Here is a 17,282-nt window from a genome sequence, read left to right on the forward strand (position 1 = left end):
TCAGACTGACTTTGCAAGGTAGGATATTTTACGTAGTGTTAACATAAACTCAGATGTCAAATTGACGGAAATCGAGGGGTAGGGGGGCCTCCCGTAAGAGTAAAGGGACCTCTCTTAAGAGACAAAAGTGAATTCCCATGAAATCCCTTGAACCCTTGAACAAAATGTGAATTTTCTGACAAAATGAATGCTCTCATGTGAGGTGACTGTTTTTTATCTTTTTGTTATGTTCAACATAAGATTAGTCCTTCTGATTAAACATATACCTCATGTAGTCTGAAGTTGTAACATAATTGAACAATCTAGAGCACTGAGCCACATCACTCTGTTTTAAAACTGGAGATGATTAAAACTTAAGCGCATCTCAAACTGCAGAGAAACTTTAGGAATGTTTGACTTTAAGTCAGCAACAGCCATGAAAACACAGACAGAATAAATGCTGCTAGCAGCCATGACATTATAACAAATGTGTTTTGTTTGCAAATATTCATCTTAGGCTGGCTGAACATGTAATATCTGTCACTTCATACGATCATAAGTCGCGTTATTGTGAAACAACCAATGTTTGAACAGAATTTTACTTGTTTGTCCATCAAACTGAATCGTAATTTTGTTTTATTCTATTTATTTTTATTTCTTAAGTGGATAACTACTTTTTTTAACAATTCAAACAATATATTTCAATTAATTAACTAATAAAAGGTAGGCTATTAGACCTGATATGTCTTTTTGTCAGCTCCTAAGTGTAAAAGTAATTAATTATTTATGCAGATAAGTACGCCCAAAACCTTGACCACAGTTTGAACCCTGAATAAATTATAAGAGCATGTGCATTAGTTTGTGCATCTCTCAATGAACAGAAAGTTAGGCAGGTATACTTTTTGGGAAATGTCCAGCCCCCAAGCTGAAACTAAGTTCGTGCCTACAGGTCACTGGTGTGTGCGGTTTGTGAGAGTTTAAAAAAAAACAGATGGTCCGAACTCAATCAAATTGGTAGGGCATTGCCCAGTACTTTCAAACATGGTGGATCAAATGCCTGCTCACCCCTGTAGTTCCAGCAGCCATAATGATACTGCATTGCATTCATATTTACATCTACATTTGCGCAATTTAGCAGACTCTCTTATCCAGGGAAAAGACACGGCCAGAAACGAAAGCCGGTGTTGATACGTAGAAAGAAAGATACAGAATTAAGACCGGGGGTGTCATGCAAGCCAAAATTTTGGGCTTACAGCCAGTGGACATAGGGCGGGTCTTTCCCCAGAAAAAAAAGAGAATGTTTGTTATTTTAAAACTTCACTAAATCAGTTTTTGTACCTCAGTTGTCTCCCACTTTGTATTAGGGTAAATATTGTATATTTATTTAGTGATTTCACATCAATTATTTGTGGTGTTGTGGTTGAAAATGACATGCACTTATTCACCTGCCAACATGGTGATAGCTGTATTTTCAAACACAATGCATAGGAAGCAGTGTGAGTACAGGTACACATAGCAGTCTCTGCTCCATTGCCAAAAAGTAATAACCCAAGGTCTGTCTGCAAGACTCAAAAGGGAAAAGACTACATAGCTCTCCTTTACCAATATGAAATACAATACTATGCTATCACAAGTCATGACTAGTTAGCGAGGCAGAAGGCTAAACAACTGGACTTGCAGATGGCTACTAACTTTAGCTGGTACTAGCTATGCCAAATATCTTGCAAATCAAGCATGTATAACCATTTAGCACTGATGTGCACAGAGTGCTGAAAGAAACCAGCACTGTAGGGAAAGTGTACCGTATGATAAGAATATGTTTGACATTGTAAAAATAATAGTAATAAAATAAAATGAAATCAAAATATTTAAAAAATACAGATTTTAAAAATCTGGTGGGGCACATGCTTGAATGGGCATGACACCATTGATTAAGGCATGCCATAAATGCAGTACAATACGTACCATTAAGTGCTAGATTAGTGCTTGCTTAAGTGCTTCACAAAGAGATGGGCCTTCAGGTCATATTTAAAAACTGCTGTGTACTCTGCTGTTCAGACAGCCAATGGAAGTTCGTTCCACCACCTGGGTGACAGGAAAGAGAAGAGTCTTGATGTTTGTCTTCCATATGTCTTGAAGGGTGGTTGGTCAAGCTGAGCTGTACTTGAAGCGCGATGGGCTCGAGTTGCAGATCAAGTTTTAACCGTTGCTAAAAGGCAGGGAGGGGCTGGTTCATTTTTGACTTTGTAGGCAAGCATCAGGTTTTTAAATCTGACGCGGGCAGCTTCAGAAAGCCAGTAATGTGAAGGCAGCAGTGGAGTGACATGAGTAAACTTAGGGGGATTGAAGCTGCTGCGTTCTGGATCAGTTGCAAGGACCTGATGGCCAACAAGGAAGACCAGCCAAGAGCAAGTAGCAATAGTCAAGCCTTGAAGTGACAAGAGAATGAACAAGGACCTCACTGGTCAGTCCTCTGAATGTTGTAGAGGAGGAATCTGCATGACCAAGTCAGGTTTACAATATGGCATGAGAACAACAGCTGACCATCTAGAATCAACCAGGGCTTCTTGCATCTTCAGATGGAAAGACCAAGAAGTTCTCGAATGAGATGGCAAGAGCTTCAGGTGGTGGGCTGCACGAAGAGATATCAGCCAGACATGACATTAGGTGTTATCAACATAGCAGTGGTTGGAGAAGCCATGCGAGGATATTACATCATCAAGAGAGTGAGTGTAGAGTAAAAAGAAGAGGTCCCAGCACTGAGCCTAGTGGGACACTGGTGGAGAGTCTGCATGGAGCAGATGTGGACCCTCTCCGTATTTCCCTTGGAAATACATTACGGTACAGAAGGAAAACATGTTGAATCTTTCTGATTCACTATTTTTTCCAATTTCAACTTTCAAATGTCTTCATGGTTTTATGCAAAATCCTCCCCTCATGCATGGGAGATCTGATTCATTATGTCACCCAGGGTTCATTTTTACTAAAATTTGGTTTCTGTTAATTCAGTTTACACCTACACGGAGGAACTGGTGGGTCATTTAATTCCCCACACTAATCCTATTACAATAAATTGAATGGCAAAACCTTTCTTAAATTCTGGAATTCCTGTATTTCAAAACCATTGTTGTGAAATGTTCATATTTTAGCACTACAGGAGTATGAAAATGCTCATTGAATTTCCTTAAAGTAGGGTAATGTTTTGCTAATAATGACAAAACCTTTCTCAGTGTCAAAAAATATAGTTAAGAAAGAAAGTCAGAAAGAATTTAGCTTAGCTAACGGTGCTACCCTAGTGGTATAGTGGTCATTAAACTAATTAAGCTAATTTAATTGACTTTTTCCAATGTACTGCAAACTCTTAAGTGTAAGAAACCACATAAAATGTTTAATTCACATTCAAAAAACATGCTGTATTGACTCTTGATGGGATAAAAAGGTTTTCTGTAGGCCAGAGATGGAGGTAAGTTGTGGTTTCATGAGTTGCCATAAGTTTACACTTTTCAAATTCTACTTAAAGAACTCATGCAAACTTTAAAAGCTTTGAAAGTTACAATTACTCCATATTTCAGTTCTTGGATTGGTCTGGGTTTAATAGGAAACTAAAAGCACTTCACAAAACACTTTATAATAAAATGTGGAAGAAGTAAAGCAAATTACAAGTTGGTTTGATCTTCTCCGTGCTCTTTGTGTTCTTCTGCTGCTGTACACTTTTATCTTCCCAACTGAGGCCTGCTTTTGTGCCAAATCAAACACCAAACACCATCCTCCTCCCATAGCTGTGAAGCACCTGTGCTGGCATCTATGCTCAAATAGCTGACATGAGGTCTTGGATTGCATCAGTGCCCATCGCACAATAAGTGAAGGCCATAAAGCTACCATGCAATGGCCGGGGAGAGGGGTCCGCTTAACTGTACTGAATCAAGTTACACCGCCTGGGGCCTGTTCTGTGCCTGCAAAATTTAGAACACTTCTCACCTTTTCTTCTCTATAAAACACTCTCGGCACAAAGGTACTCATTTCCTTGTATCACCGTACCCCACACCCCTTCACACACCCACTCCAAGACCACTGAAGAATAGATCCTTATTATAACTGTCGGGTTCAAGCAACAATGAACTGTTCTGCTTTGGGAAATATGACACATTTTTAAGTGCACAAAGAATCAAAAGTTTTTTATTGATTTCAAACATGCTTGTACACAAAATTGCACACTAGAGACTCGTTCTTTGAATGACCCATATACATAAATAGCCTGATGCCATAAAACAGGCATTCATGAACATTAAGAGAGAAAGAGAGAAAAAGCAAGAGAGATGAAGGGGGGAAGGAGAGAGATATTCAGGGGCACAAAGTCATCCCTGTTTGAGTACAACAAATTCACAAATAGCACGAAAAACACTGATATTATCGTCCTGCATGAACCCTGGTGTAATTCTGACTTCATTACTCACTGTCTAGTAATGAAAAGTGATTCATCATCACATTTATTAAACACTGGAATATTAAAAGATGTAGAGGTTCTGCCAGAATCATGATTCTGTATAAATCACAACATCTGAACATGGTAAACCGTACAACATCAGGAATTCATACGGATGAGCCCAAAACAGAGTAATAAAATATGCAAAAACTAGAAAAAAGTAAGTAAGTGATCAAATCAAAAACAGAGACCCAGATAATGCAGACTTACACCTTCAAAACTGACAGACATACAGAATTTAAAAAAAAGCACACACAGAACTGACACTGACTGAGGAGTCCATAAAAAAAAACTAATAGATTTTGGAAACACTGAAATTGTCGTAATAAATCTAAATCTGATGATTCAGAGCAGGGCCATTTAGATCAGACATTTTAAATCCATCACTCGATAATAAATAACCCACCAACACAACACTGTAATAAAAGCATATTATTAGAATGTACTGGAAGTGGCTGAAGAGAGATGGGAGAGAGAGAGAGAGAGAGAGCAGAGAGAGAGAGAGAGAGAGAGAGATGGATAGAAAGAGAAAGGAAAAGGGGGTAGAGAGATGGACAGAGAGAGAGAGATGGATAGAAAGAGAAAGAAAAATTGGTAGAATGAGAGAGAGAGGGATGGAAAAGAAAAAGGAAAATGGGTAGAAGAATGGACAGAAAGAGAGATAGAGAGAGAGAGAGACAGAGATGGAGAAAGAGAGAGAGAGAGAAAGAAATGACAAAGAGAGAGAGATGGACAGAGAAAGAGAGAGAGAGATGAACAGAAAGACAAAGGAAAATGGGTAGAATGAGAGAGAGCGGGATGGACAGAAAGAAAGAAAAATGGGTAGAGTGAGAGAGAGATGGATAAAAAGAGAAAGAAAAATGGGTAGAGGGAGAGATTGACAGATAGGGAGAGATGGACAGGAAGAGAACGGAAAATGGGTAGAGTGAGAGATAGAGATGGAGAAAGAGAGAGAGAGAAAGAAATGAAATGGAGATGGACAGAGAAAGAGAGAGAGAGAGAGAGATGAACAGAAAGAGAAAGGAAAATGGGTAGAGAGAGTTGGACAGAGAAAGGAAAATGGGTAGAGAGAGAGATGGACAGAGAAAGGAAAATGGGTAGAGAGAGCGATGGACAGAGAGGGAGAGAAAGACAGTAAGACAGAGAGAACCAGAGATACAAAAAGAGAGTGAGCTTTATCTGCTCTAGATTCCCAGGCCCTGGCTGTCACTCTAACAAAGACAAACGTAATGATTTTTTAAAAGAAACCCAGTCAAACTAAGCAGCAGACTAACTATCACCACATCAGGAATCTTTAACATGGCAGTAAAAGTGCTGAAAGAAAAAGTATGTAAAGCTCTATTTGCTATCAGAGTGAATTCTCACAGTATTGAAATATCCGTACAAATCTCTAATACTTCTTAATGGAAGTAAACTCATAATCAATTACGCCAGTTGGGGCGTGTGTCCAGTAGAGGCCCCTACATGCTGAATTCTGCTGATAAATTATATGTGCAAAGAAACACACCAAACAATGCCCATAGGGTGGAATCAGGCGGTTTCCCATTGGCATTACAATTTCAAAAAAGACCACTAAAATTCTGGATGCATCTGACAATAATTTCCCCTGATACACGTCCTCTTAAAGCACTCCACACCCAGAAGCTGAACCATGAGAAGAGTCCTCTGTGCCAGCTGGTCTTAGAGCTCACACGTCAGCAACCATCGAACAGCCTGAGAGCTCAGACCACACCTGCTAAACAAGCTCCCTTTCAACAAATTATCAATCAAGCATGAAATTCTTATCTGGAACATTGGGATAACATAACAAAACAAAAAAATGAATTAATCTGCTATTAAACCTTAAGAGAGAATTAGACATTGGCCCCGTATCTCCTCTCTGTCAGAGACACTCAGCAGAGGAACATCCTGACCAGATATAGACCGAGTGACCACAGCCTGGCCATAGAGAGAAACCTGGAAACACAGAGTCAGGGGAGGTGAAGATGGAGATGCACTTTCTCCTTTACTGTCAAAAATATAAACATATCAGAGACAAATACTTTAATAAATTCAGTAATGAAATCCCTGAGTTCAGAGAACTCCCTAAATCAGAAATATGAAAGTATAATCAGGAGAGGGCCAAGACGCTGCTAACGATATGTAGAGGAGTGCAACAGCCTGAGAGAGAGTGGGTCTGCACAGCGAGGGTGGCACCATCAGTAAAATGTTTATAGTTAAATACATATAATATTTAAAATGTTTAGTAAATAACACTATTAATGTATGCTGAACTGAATGGGTGACATGTCTTTGTGAATTCTGTGTGTATGAGCTGAGTGTGTGTACATCAATAGACTGATGTATGTTACATGCTAACAACATCTTGCCAATAAAGCTTTCTTTCGCTGAAATTGAGTTGAATTGAAAGAGAGAGAGAGAGAGAGAGAGAGAGAGAGAGAGAGAGAGAGAGAGAGAGAGAGACAGAGAGAGAGAGAGAGACAGAGAGAGAGAGAAAGAAAGAAAGAGGAGAGAAGGACAGAAAGATAAAGAAGATGGGTAGAGAGAGACGGACAGACAGAGAGGGGAAAGACAGATGACAGAGAAAAAGAGATGGGGAGAGAGAAAGATTTAAAAAGAGAGATGGACAGAGAGAGAAGGACAGAGAGAAAGAGGCAGAGAAAGAGAGCGAGCAAGAGAGATGGGCAAAAGACGACAGAGAGAGACAGAGAGAGAGATAGAGATTGGGAGAGAGAGAGAGAGACAGAAGAGAAGGACAGAAAGAGAAAGGAAGATGGACAGAGAGAGAGAGGAGAGAGATGGACAGAGAGAGAGACAGATGACAGAGAGAAAAAGATTAAGACAGAGAGAAAGGTGTAAAAAGAGAGATGGGCAAAGAGAGCAAGACAGAGAGATGGAGAGAGAAAAAGAGACAGAGAGCGAGCAAGAGAGATGGACATAAGAAGACAGACAGAATCAGAGAGAAAGAGAGAGAGAGAGAGAATCACAGAAAAAGAAAGGAAGATGGTAGAGAGAAATTGACAGAGAGAGAGAGAGAGAGAGAGAGAGAGATAAAAGAGGGGAGACACATGACAGAGAGAAAGAGATGGATAGAGAAAGATGTAAAAAGACATGGACAGAGAGAGAAAGAGATAGAGAGAGAGAGAGAGTGAGCAAGACAGATGGACAAAAGAAGACAGAGAAACAGAGAGAGAGATAGAGAGAGAGATTCAGACTCCAGCCTTTGACCCCATGAAGTGACTCACTTGAATGTACAAAGTCTAAATCTTATTTGAATTTTCTCTGTTTCAGTGGTCAGTGAGATGATGTGGCTCAGGTGGCCACATACAACTTAACATGAACACCCAACACAATCAAAATGGTCTGTCATGATAATTCATGGTAATGCTAGAAAACATCTGGCTGATGTCGCTGTGTGTAACAGTTACGATCAATTCCACACTGTATTACAGATGGTGGACAAATTAAAGGAAAAAACAGCAACGTGTCTTAGAAAGGTGACAGACCACAAAAGCCACCAGAACAGCTTCAGTGCTCCTTGGTATGGATTCTACACATCTATTGAACTGTACTGGAAAGGTGGAACACTGTCCTTCCAAAACATATTCCCCAATTGATTTCTGGATGATGGTGGTGGAGAGTGTTGTCCAACCTGTGGCTGCAGGTTTTCATTCCAATCATGGTCAGTTGTTGGAGACTAAGTGATTAAACGAGTAGATTCAGATGTGCTCCAGCTCTTTTGGAGACAGAACCTGCAGCCACACCGGCCTTTTTTTGGATAAGATTGGACACCCCTGGTCTAACACATCGGCCTCTCATTGGTGACTGCAAAGGCCACAGTATATGATTGTGTAGCCTGCCTACTGCCCAGTGACTGCTGGGATGGGCTCCAGTATCCCCCATGACCCAGAAGGAAAAGAGGGGTCACTGCAAATGTGTGTGTCATTTGCAGTGACCCCTCCGCCAGCAAAATGACCCTCACGGTAACGGACCCCCCTCACTGTAGAGGTCAAACATTCAAGTCTGTGCTGCTCTGTGGCTGATGATTTCTCTCTGATGTGTCTTTGTTATAAATGTTTATGCACTGCACCGCTCTACTGATATCCTCCTAGTTTTAGATGGATTGTTCTCGCTGTCAGTCTGATCATGTCATGCATTGACATTCTTAATCAGCTGAGGAACAGTTTTTCTGTTTTTCTATACATATCACACCAGTGGTCACCAACCCTCCTCCTGGAGCAGGTTTGGTCGATTGGGGTTGACTCTACACTCTGCAGGAAGGTAGATCTTCAGGACCAGGGTTGGTGACCACTAAAGCATGAGTATCATGGTGAATGGATGTGCGCTTTCAATCACAAGCCTATCTACTGATGTCTTTCCCATTGATCTAAATGCAGGTGCACGCTGGTCGCTGTTTATATTGAAACACTATCCAGTTGAGCAGTCTTAGGCCCAATCCCATTTCACCCCTCGCCCCTACCACTTAGCCCTTAGCCCTCTGTTTTGCACATCTATGTCTAGGGGTAGGGTGTCCCAATTTTTGTTGAAATGGGGGAGAAGGGGAAATTGTCCATGCTTAGGTTTTTCAGAGGCACACTCCAAACACAGTGTTATGAGAAAAAAAAAGAAAAACTGGCAAGATGGCCGCGCAAGTGACCAAAGAAACCCACAAATGTGAGTATTTTCTCCATTAAAAAAATATGATGACCATTGTGTTTTCATAGTTTGATGTTGTTTCAATGTATTATGGTCCTTTTCTTCATAACAAGCATAAAAAAACCGATAATAGTATGCTAACGTCTTGGTAACTAGCTAGCTAAATTTCCTGTTCCATCTTAAATAGTCCAGTACTGACACCTGAAGTGCCAGAACGTAGCTGCTGCTTCATTTAAGGTGGAACAGGAAAATTGGAAAATTTGGAAAAGAAGCTGGCGAATAGCTGACTTCAGCTTCATATCACCAAAGAATTAGGGGTAGGTGATAATAAATAATTGCGGTACCCCCCCCCAGAAGGTATATGATGCCCTAAATTAACTAAAGACCAGCAGTGAGGTTGCTGAACTTTACCCTCCTCTGCTATCACTGCAGACTGGCAGGGTTGCCTACAGAGCACCACTAGTAGCCTGTTAATGAACTAATGTTCTTTTTATTTGAGGGTCCCATTTCATAGGGGAAGATTTCAACCGCCACCCCTTGAAACTCAGTTCCAAGGGGCAAGGAGACACTCAAAACCAAGGATGGGATTAGGCCTTGGTAACTGAAGCTCCTACTATCCATGATCCAATAATCAACCCGCTTTCAAAGTCTCTTAGATGTTTTGCTCCTGCCTAACCAAAATCGAGGTTGACTGGGCCTGCTTAGGATTTTTATACATAGCATTGCAGGATGTTAACTGCTTGATTGTATTATGCACCTGTCTAGAAGCATCTGCACTTGTTACATGTCTCATTTATTCAGATTTTCCCTTTAACATGTCACCTCTACATCAGAAACAATATCCAATTTATGCCTGTTGAAATATCTGTCTAGACTTGGTGATTGGATGTCAATCATATGATTGTTTGGTGGACATGTTTTGACAGGTCAGCTCAGTTACAGTGCTGTTATTTCCCTTTCTTCCTGAAAGTAGATTTTTTTATATATCTTGGATAATGTAAGACAATCAGTTACACGGAACCAGGCAAAGGAACAAAGAGAAAGGCGTAGCCTCTGCTTCTGACCAGAGACAGCAAATCCTCTCAGAAAAATAGACTTACATAACCCACCGTGCACCTGCAGCGAGAAAAGAAAAGAAAACTGTTTCAATGGGCGGATTTGAAAGATGTCCCAAACCAACTATCATAATAAGAAGTGCAGCGTAGTTATGATGTAGCACATCTTTGATCTGCAATTACTCAGCACTGAACTTTGCCACTGGTTCCACCAGTATGATGCAAACTGTAATTACCGTGAAATTAACGATTGTAACCTATTATACTGAGGCTGTATCATTCTGATATCTTTGAGGCAGAGCCAGTATAAACAGAACTCAGGGAAAACACCCTCTAAATGCTTTAAACCAGTTTCACTAGTGCCCTGTTTCGGAGGTTGAGTGACTGAGTGCTTGGAGCTTCTCTATGGAACTTCAGGAAGAGTAATAATCTTTGCTTTGATTTTGCTTCCCCCTTGTGGTCACCTAGTGTAAGTGCAAAAACACTAGAAATAAATAGATAAGAATTTCAAAGTTCTGTGTTAATTAACTACTAGAACTAACATGTAGAATTGTTTGAAGTAAACCCTCTTAAATGTACAGAGCCCTGCTGGTCACATCTCGTAAAAATAAAAATAATGCATGGTCATGACTTAGTAAAGCATGGGAACAAGATAATTAACTTGTGGCCACAACTTAGTAAGGCATGGGAATGAAATCCTAATGCACTGCCAAAACTTAGTACGGCATGGGAATGAGATCCTAATGCTTGGCCATAACTTAGTAAGGCATGATCTCCTTCCCACGCCTTACTAAGTCATTGCCACAACTTAATTATCTTATTCCCATGCCTTACTAAGTTGTTGCCTTGCATTAGGATCTTGGCACATGTTAATAAGGTGTGGCCACACATTATTTTTATTTATATGGGATGTCACCAGCAGGACTCCATACAAATGGGAATTCCACCAGTTCTTCAAAATTCCTTCATAATTCAATGACTGTAATTTTAACAGAGTCATTCAGAGTGATTTGATGTGAAGTGGTTAATTGTAGAGAAACACAGAAACCTCTTTACAGTGGTGGTGATAGGAACCAGGGGTCACAATGTCTATAACACAAATATAACCAGTTTATTTACTGTCCAAAATGACCAGTGAACCTACACATGTCTTCTGAGTTTTCATATGTAATGTTGATGATGGTAAAATAGTCCTAAATCTGAAAAAAAGTTTTCTTTGGGGACTATTTTGTCTCACAACATCCTATGTGTGCAGAGCTTTTAAAAATACATTTTAGGCCAAAACATAAAAATGACATTTTAGGTTACAATTGTGTCTCGGCCATCAGGCAATGCATTCACAACAATTTTTTTGTGTAATAACTTTCGGTGTGGGAGCTTTTAGAGGCATTATATGCTTCAGACGTCTGGTTCCTATCAGCACCACTGTGAACAATAATTTTTCAGTATGTTTCTCTAGAACTACACATTCTTTTTTTTTACATCAAATCACTCTGACTGACCATATTTACATCTTAACCATTGATTTATGCAGACGTTTTGAAAAGTCAGTGGGTTTCCCCTTTAATAATAACCCTTTTACTCTCATTCAACCAACATATTTTCTCTGCTGGAAGAAAACCTTGTGTCTCAAACATGGACACTTTTCAGGACAAGGCGGAAATTTCCTTAACTTCTAATATTAGTTGAAAAAAAGAGCTTTTGTAATTTGGGATCATTTCAGTTAATTCTTTGATCAAAAATGTTCAATTAAACCGACTTTTTTTAACAATGGAGATTGCTGAAAAGCAGCTTTGCAGTGTCAGAGCCTAGTATTAGGCACTGAGTGGTAGAACGCAGGGAGAATGTTAGTGTTGAGGTGAAGACAGAGTTAGTGAACTGTTGGAGGAGTTAGAGAAGAGTTGAGAATGTATGTTTCAAGTTTCAAGTTTATTTGTCATTTGTACAACATGTCAGGACATTTATGCATTGAAATGCTTGTGGTGAGGCTCAGCTAATCACTCTACAGAAAGTAAATCAGTAAAAAAAATAAAAATACAAGAAACTGAACTAAACTGAACTGAAACTGAAATATATTAAATATACACAAAATATACACAAGATATACACAAAATAGAGACAATATACATTTTAAAGTGACTTAAGTGACTTAGTATTATTATTATTTAAAGTGACTTAGTGTTAAAGTGTTATTGTCCATAGCAGAGATATGATATAATAATAATGCTGACAAAGTGACTGAGTGAAAAGGTAGTAGGGGAAGGACCCACAGCTTCACAGCTTGTTCAGAAGCCTGACAGCCTGTGGGTAGAAACTGTTCATTAACCGGGTTGTTCTAGCCTGTATGCTGCGAAATCTCCCGCCTGATGGCAGGACGGTGAACAGGTTGTGTGCTGGGTGACCGCTATCTGACCGGATCTTTTTGAATCTCCTGAGGCAGCGGGACTGGTAGATGTCCTGTTAGGCTGGTAGTTTGTTGCCTATGATGGCTTCTGCCATCCTAACCCCTCCTTTAAGTGGTGATTCATCCTTAATATTCATTTAGGATGTGGAGATTCTGAAATCAATTCACAGAATGTAAAAGGCAGCTGGGATTTTCAAATGGTGTAAAAATGTAAATGAAAAAGAAAAATGATTGTCGAATTACAATGTTATTACCTTGGGGTCCCATTTTCACTGTTCATTTGTTCTATTTTATATCTTCAGCCGTCAATTTTCCTCTTACTTCAAAATAAGCTGATTGGCTGAGGCATGTTTGGTCTTAGTTTTACATACTGGAAAAAAATAAAACATAAAATATAAATGGGCTATAACTTTTGGGGCACAGGGCAGATTTTATGTCTTATGTGAAATTCTGAAAAAAGTCATAAAAACACTGAGAAAATCAACAAAACATTATTTGACCAAGGGTGTCCAAAATTTTCATACAAATGTATTACCTCCATTATTAAAATACTCTACTCTGTTACCCCTCACAACGCTCTAATACTCTTGTCCCTTCAAATAAAACCACCAAATATTTTATATCCTTGCAGACGATTAACACGAACCCTGCTTCTGCTATACATTAGTCTCATTCTATACTGCTCACTGTAGAAAAAAGTGAAGAGCAGCACAAATCAAATTCTAAACCATTACACATAAAGTGTAATATATTCAAACTGTGCAAACATCTTATACTGAATGACAGCAAGGCATGCCTCATTAACTCACTATAGTGCAAATGAATGATGTGCTGGGGAACTGAAGTGCTTCTGTCAGCTGGATGAGGGTTAATGGTGACAGTGCCATATTACGGGCAGAATAACTGTAAAAAAAAATTGTGAGCTTCTTTATGGGCAGTAATGGGACTATCTATGATGCACCGTTTCATTGGCAGACACAGTTTTAGCACTACTTAATATACAGTTTCAGTCTGTTAACATCTGCTCCCTGTGAAAGTAAAGCCTGACTCTAGTCTGTCATGTCTGCACTACTTAAAATCTGATTCCTGTCCTTAGGCAGTGAGTGACTTTAAAGTTGAATTGAACTGAACATACTGTGGATCATAATAGCACCGACACAACTAAACTGTCCATAAACATGCTGACTCTATAAATGGAATGAGCTAATTTACACAAGTGCCCATGTTAAGCTGGCTGTGCAGTGAAAATGAACAGATCAAAAACACCAAAAAGCAAAAAAATGTATATTAAAGGTGTAGTTCATTGATTTCCAGTAGAGGGCAGGATTGCATCCATAACTGTGGAGTAAACACATCAGTTGCACCACTGTGTTTTGAAAATAGAATTAAGCAATGTACTTTTGGTTCAAAATTTGATGAAAATTTTATCTGCTACCTGCACCTGTATTGTATGCTCTCATTTTATAATGCCATGTGAAAATAGTGTTATAGTACAAACAGTTTCAGACTTTCTACAAAACTCTTGTAGAAAATACATTTTGCCTATTTTTCTCATTGAAAATAAATATTTTATTAGTTGATTTTAACATGTTGAAAAGAATAATAAAACATAAAATATGGCCTGTGCAAAGGTTTGTGCACATTTTAGATTTTCTGCTTTATTTTTTATGTTAAACAGTGCACAAATAGAAATTGTGTACTAAAATATAGTGTACAATTGTGGTAAAGTATAGGCTTTCAATGGTTTACATTTGTGTCTCATTTTGCCTGTTTGTATTCCTTGTAATTTGATCTGGTAACTTCCATTTCACACATAAATAAAGATAGAGGAGAAAAAAGTATCGTGTTTAAGTAAAACTTTGGGTACTGTGTCAACATCTTGCTCGATTAAATGTGGAAGTATGCAGCCACAATTATTTTTCAGTAAGATTACAATACAAAGGAAATCATAAATTTAAAAAAGATACAAATCAAAGGACTTCTGAGACTTGTAATGAGTTCTTCAAAAGTGTAGATGAAAATTTAACTAGTAAAAAGTATGTTGGAATCTTGGAAATATATACGTATATAAATACATATTTGGAAATATATACTCCATTTCAGCAAAGGTATACAAGTACTTAAAGGGAATTTTTGTTGATTTTTCAAATTTTCTGCATGTAATCCAGAGTGTTTTGATGTGCCCAGTTCCAGAGAAACTTACCAGCTCAGAGTGTTTCACAGTGGTGGTGACAGGAACCAGACGTCTGAAGAGTTTAATGCCTCTAAAAGTTCCCTTACAGAAATGTATTACATAAAATAGTTACAAATATTCTGCCTGAAGTCTGACACACTGGTTTGAGATAGTTTTGACAAAATCTTTTAGGCAAAAATATAGACTTTTTAACCACTTCATGGCGGAGAGATACATGCAGGGTGCTGTATGGCAAAATAGTAACCCCAATTTTGTTTTCTCCCTGAATGACCACTATTTCCCATTATCAGCAAAACTCACAAGACATATGTAGGTTTACACTATTGCAAGGTTTTTGATAGTAAATAAAATGGCAATAATTGTGTTGCAGACATGTAGTTCCTACCACCACTGTTGTAAAGAAATCAGAGTCATTCAAGTTTCAATGCAGCATGTTATATTAAACCACTCTGGATGACTTGGTTTACGTCTCAACGACTCAACTATGCGCAAAATTTGTAAAATCGGTGGAATTCCCCTTTTACACCCCCTGCAGAAAGCTCAATATACAAAAGAGGAAGGTTGTAATTTGCCTCTCTGTGTCATTCAAGCAAAGAAAAAAAGGGGAAAAAAAAGAAATGAATCAAACTTAACTGGCAAAACCACAACTGTGTTCAAACCCACCCGTTTTCGACAAACCTCGAGCTGCAGACTGTATGTGAGATGACGTAGCAGCCAATCGGGGCGCAGGACGCAAGATCCCGCCAGCCAATCCTGGAGCAGAAGGAGTGGCTTGTCGGAATACGGGTAGGGAAAAAAGCCCCTTCGTACTGACGTGCTGCTGTGTGTCTTGCCCGTTGGGGACTATCAGCCAGTCGCCACGGATTTTAGCCCCCTTTTCCCCCATCAGCGATGAAATAATGAACAAGGCGGACTGTACTGCAGGGGACGAGCTGAGGTGTGTCATTTATACACGGTAAAATAACCTTTTCCTCGACAGTCTCCAGCTCTGGGCATCCTAATGGCTTTCAGCTTTCAGGCTGGTGCTGTTTTTTGCTTCTATCTGTCTGTCATTCTGTGCTATACACAATATAGGAGATCACGGATGTTGTCTGTAATGCAGTGTAATTGACGAGGCTGAAGTTGGCTTCCTATTCGCCAGCTTCTTGTTCGAATTTTCCCGTTCCACCTTAAATGGTTCAGCAGTTACATTCTGGCGCCTCGGGCGCCAGAATGTAACTGCTGCACCATTTAAGGTGGAACGGGAAAATTCGTACAAGACGCTGGCGATTAAGAAGCTGACTCCAGCTTCGTGTGAAATTAAATCTTTGATTTCGATGCCTTAAAGAAAAAGAAAGCTGAGCTGGAGTAAAAGAGTGGTGTAGTGAGCATTAGGCTAGCTGCTCGATCTCAATGTGTTTGGTCTGTTTTTATCCAGCTGCTGTGCTGCCACTACATTGCGTTCCCATTGGCTTCTCTAGACCCATTTTGGCTTTCTTTAGTGATGTAGCCTATAGATTGTAGACTCTGCACTGACCAGCCTGTGACAGAACAGTTTTTGTTTTCACAATTACATTTATGCGCCATATACACTAGCGTGCATTAGGCGTTTAGTCATTGTAGCTATTCATCTGTGCATCAAACTCATATGTAGCCATACAGCTGAGGGTCCCAGAATAACACCAGCGAGCAAAGTGGTCCAGTCTGCTGTGTACATCCTGCATTTTGTTCACATTTGTTCATAGTGTGGTGGCACAACGGTAGAGCCGCTTTAACTGGGCATAGATTTCAGATGCTTTCATTACCCTGAATGTTGTGATCCGGTGATCGGCTGGTGTCTGTTATGCCTTTAAAACCCATTCAGTGAGAGTGCTCAGGCATTCCTTTGTGTCTGCATGCCCAAAGTATCTCTCTCTCTCTCTCTCTCTCTCTCTCTCTCTCTCTCTCTCTCTCTCAGCAAGGGGGTTCTTCTGTTCTTCTGGTCACTGCAAAGGGTGATGCTTTTCCCATTTCCCAACACAGATGTGAAGTAGAGGAAGTAGGCCAGTTTGAAAGCAGTTCAGTTCAGTTCAGTGCCTTAATGACAAATAATGCTACATTTATATTGCACAGTTTGAGAATATTAAAAGAACTTGTTTATATTTTTAACTAAACATTAACATAATGTATAACGGTTAAGCGTTAACACTAAATAAACCATTTATATATACATGCACACACACACACACACACACACACACACATATATATATACATATATATATATATATATATATATATATATATATATATATATATATACATATATATATATATATAAAGAATGGTGATGATTTTCTTTCTGTTCACTCTTTTTTGTTTGTGAGGCTGGTCACAGTGTTCTATTAATCCATATTAGTGCCTGAACGGATTGAAAATTTGTTGCTGATATTATTATCGATACCGATTTTAAGGGGCTAAAAATGATAGTTTTGGCTGATGTAATATTATGTTTATATTTTATATTTAATATTATCATTTTTGTATAGTATT

The 17,282-nt window shown here is 39.2% G+C and overlaps 1 protein-coding gene across 4 annotated transcripts in view; it reads left to right on the top strand.

Moving 5' to 3' along the window:
- Positions 1–15,570: 15,570 nt before the first annotated feature.
- Positions 15,571–17,282, top strand: part of si:ch211-288d18.1 (USP6 N-terminal-like protein) — a 53,923-nt gene continuing 52,211 nt past the window's right edge. For 2 of the 4 annotated variants that reach the window (XM_036584475.1, XM_036584477.1), the window contains exon 1: positions 15,571–15,726. The gene's annotated coding sequence lies outside the window, so the exon portion shown is untranslated. The remainder of the gene's footprint in view (positions 15,727–17,282) is intronic. The other 2 variants (XM_036584476.1, XM_036584478.1) reach the window with 1 other exon arrangement.

This window comes from Colossoma macropomum, unplaced genomic scaffold (assembly GCF_904425465.1).
Source record: "Colossoma macropomum unplaced genomic scaffold, Colossoma_macropomum, whole genome shotgun sequence".
Classification (NCBI taxonomy): domain Eukaryota; kingdom Metazoa; phylum Chordata; class Actinopteri; order Characiformes; family Serrasalmidae; genus Colossoma; species Colossoma macropomum.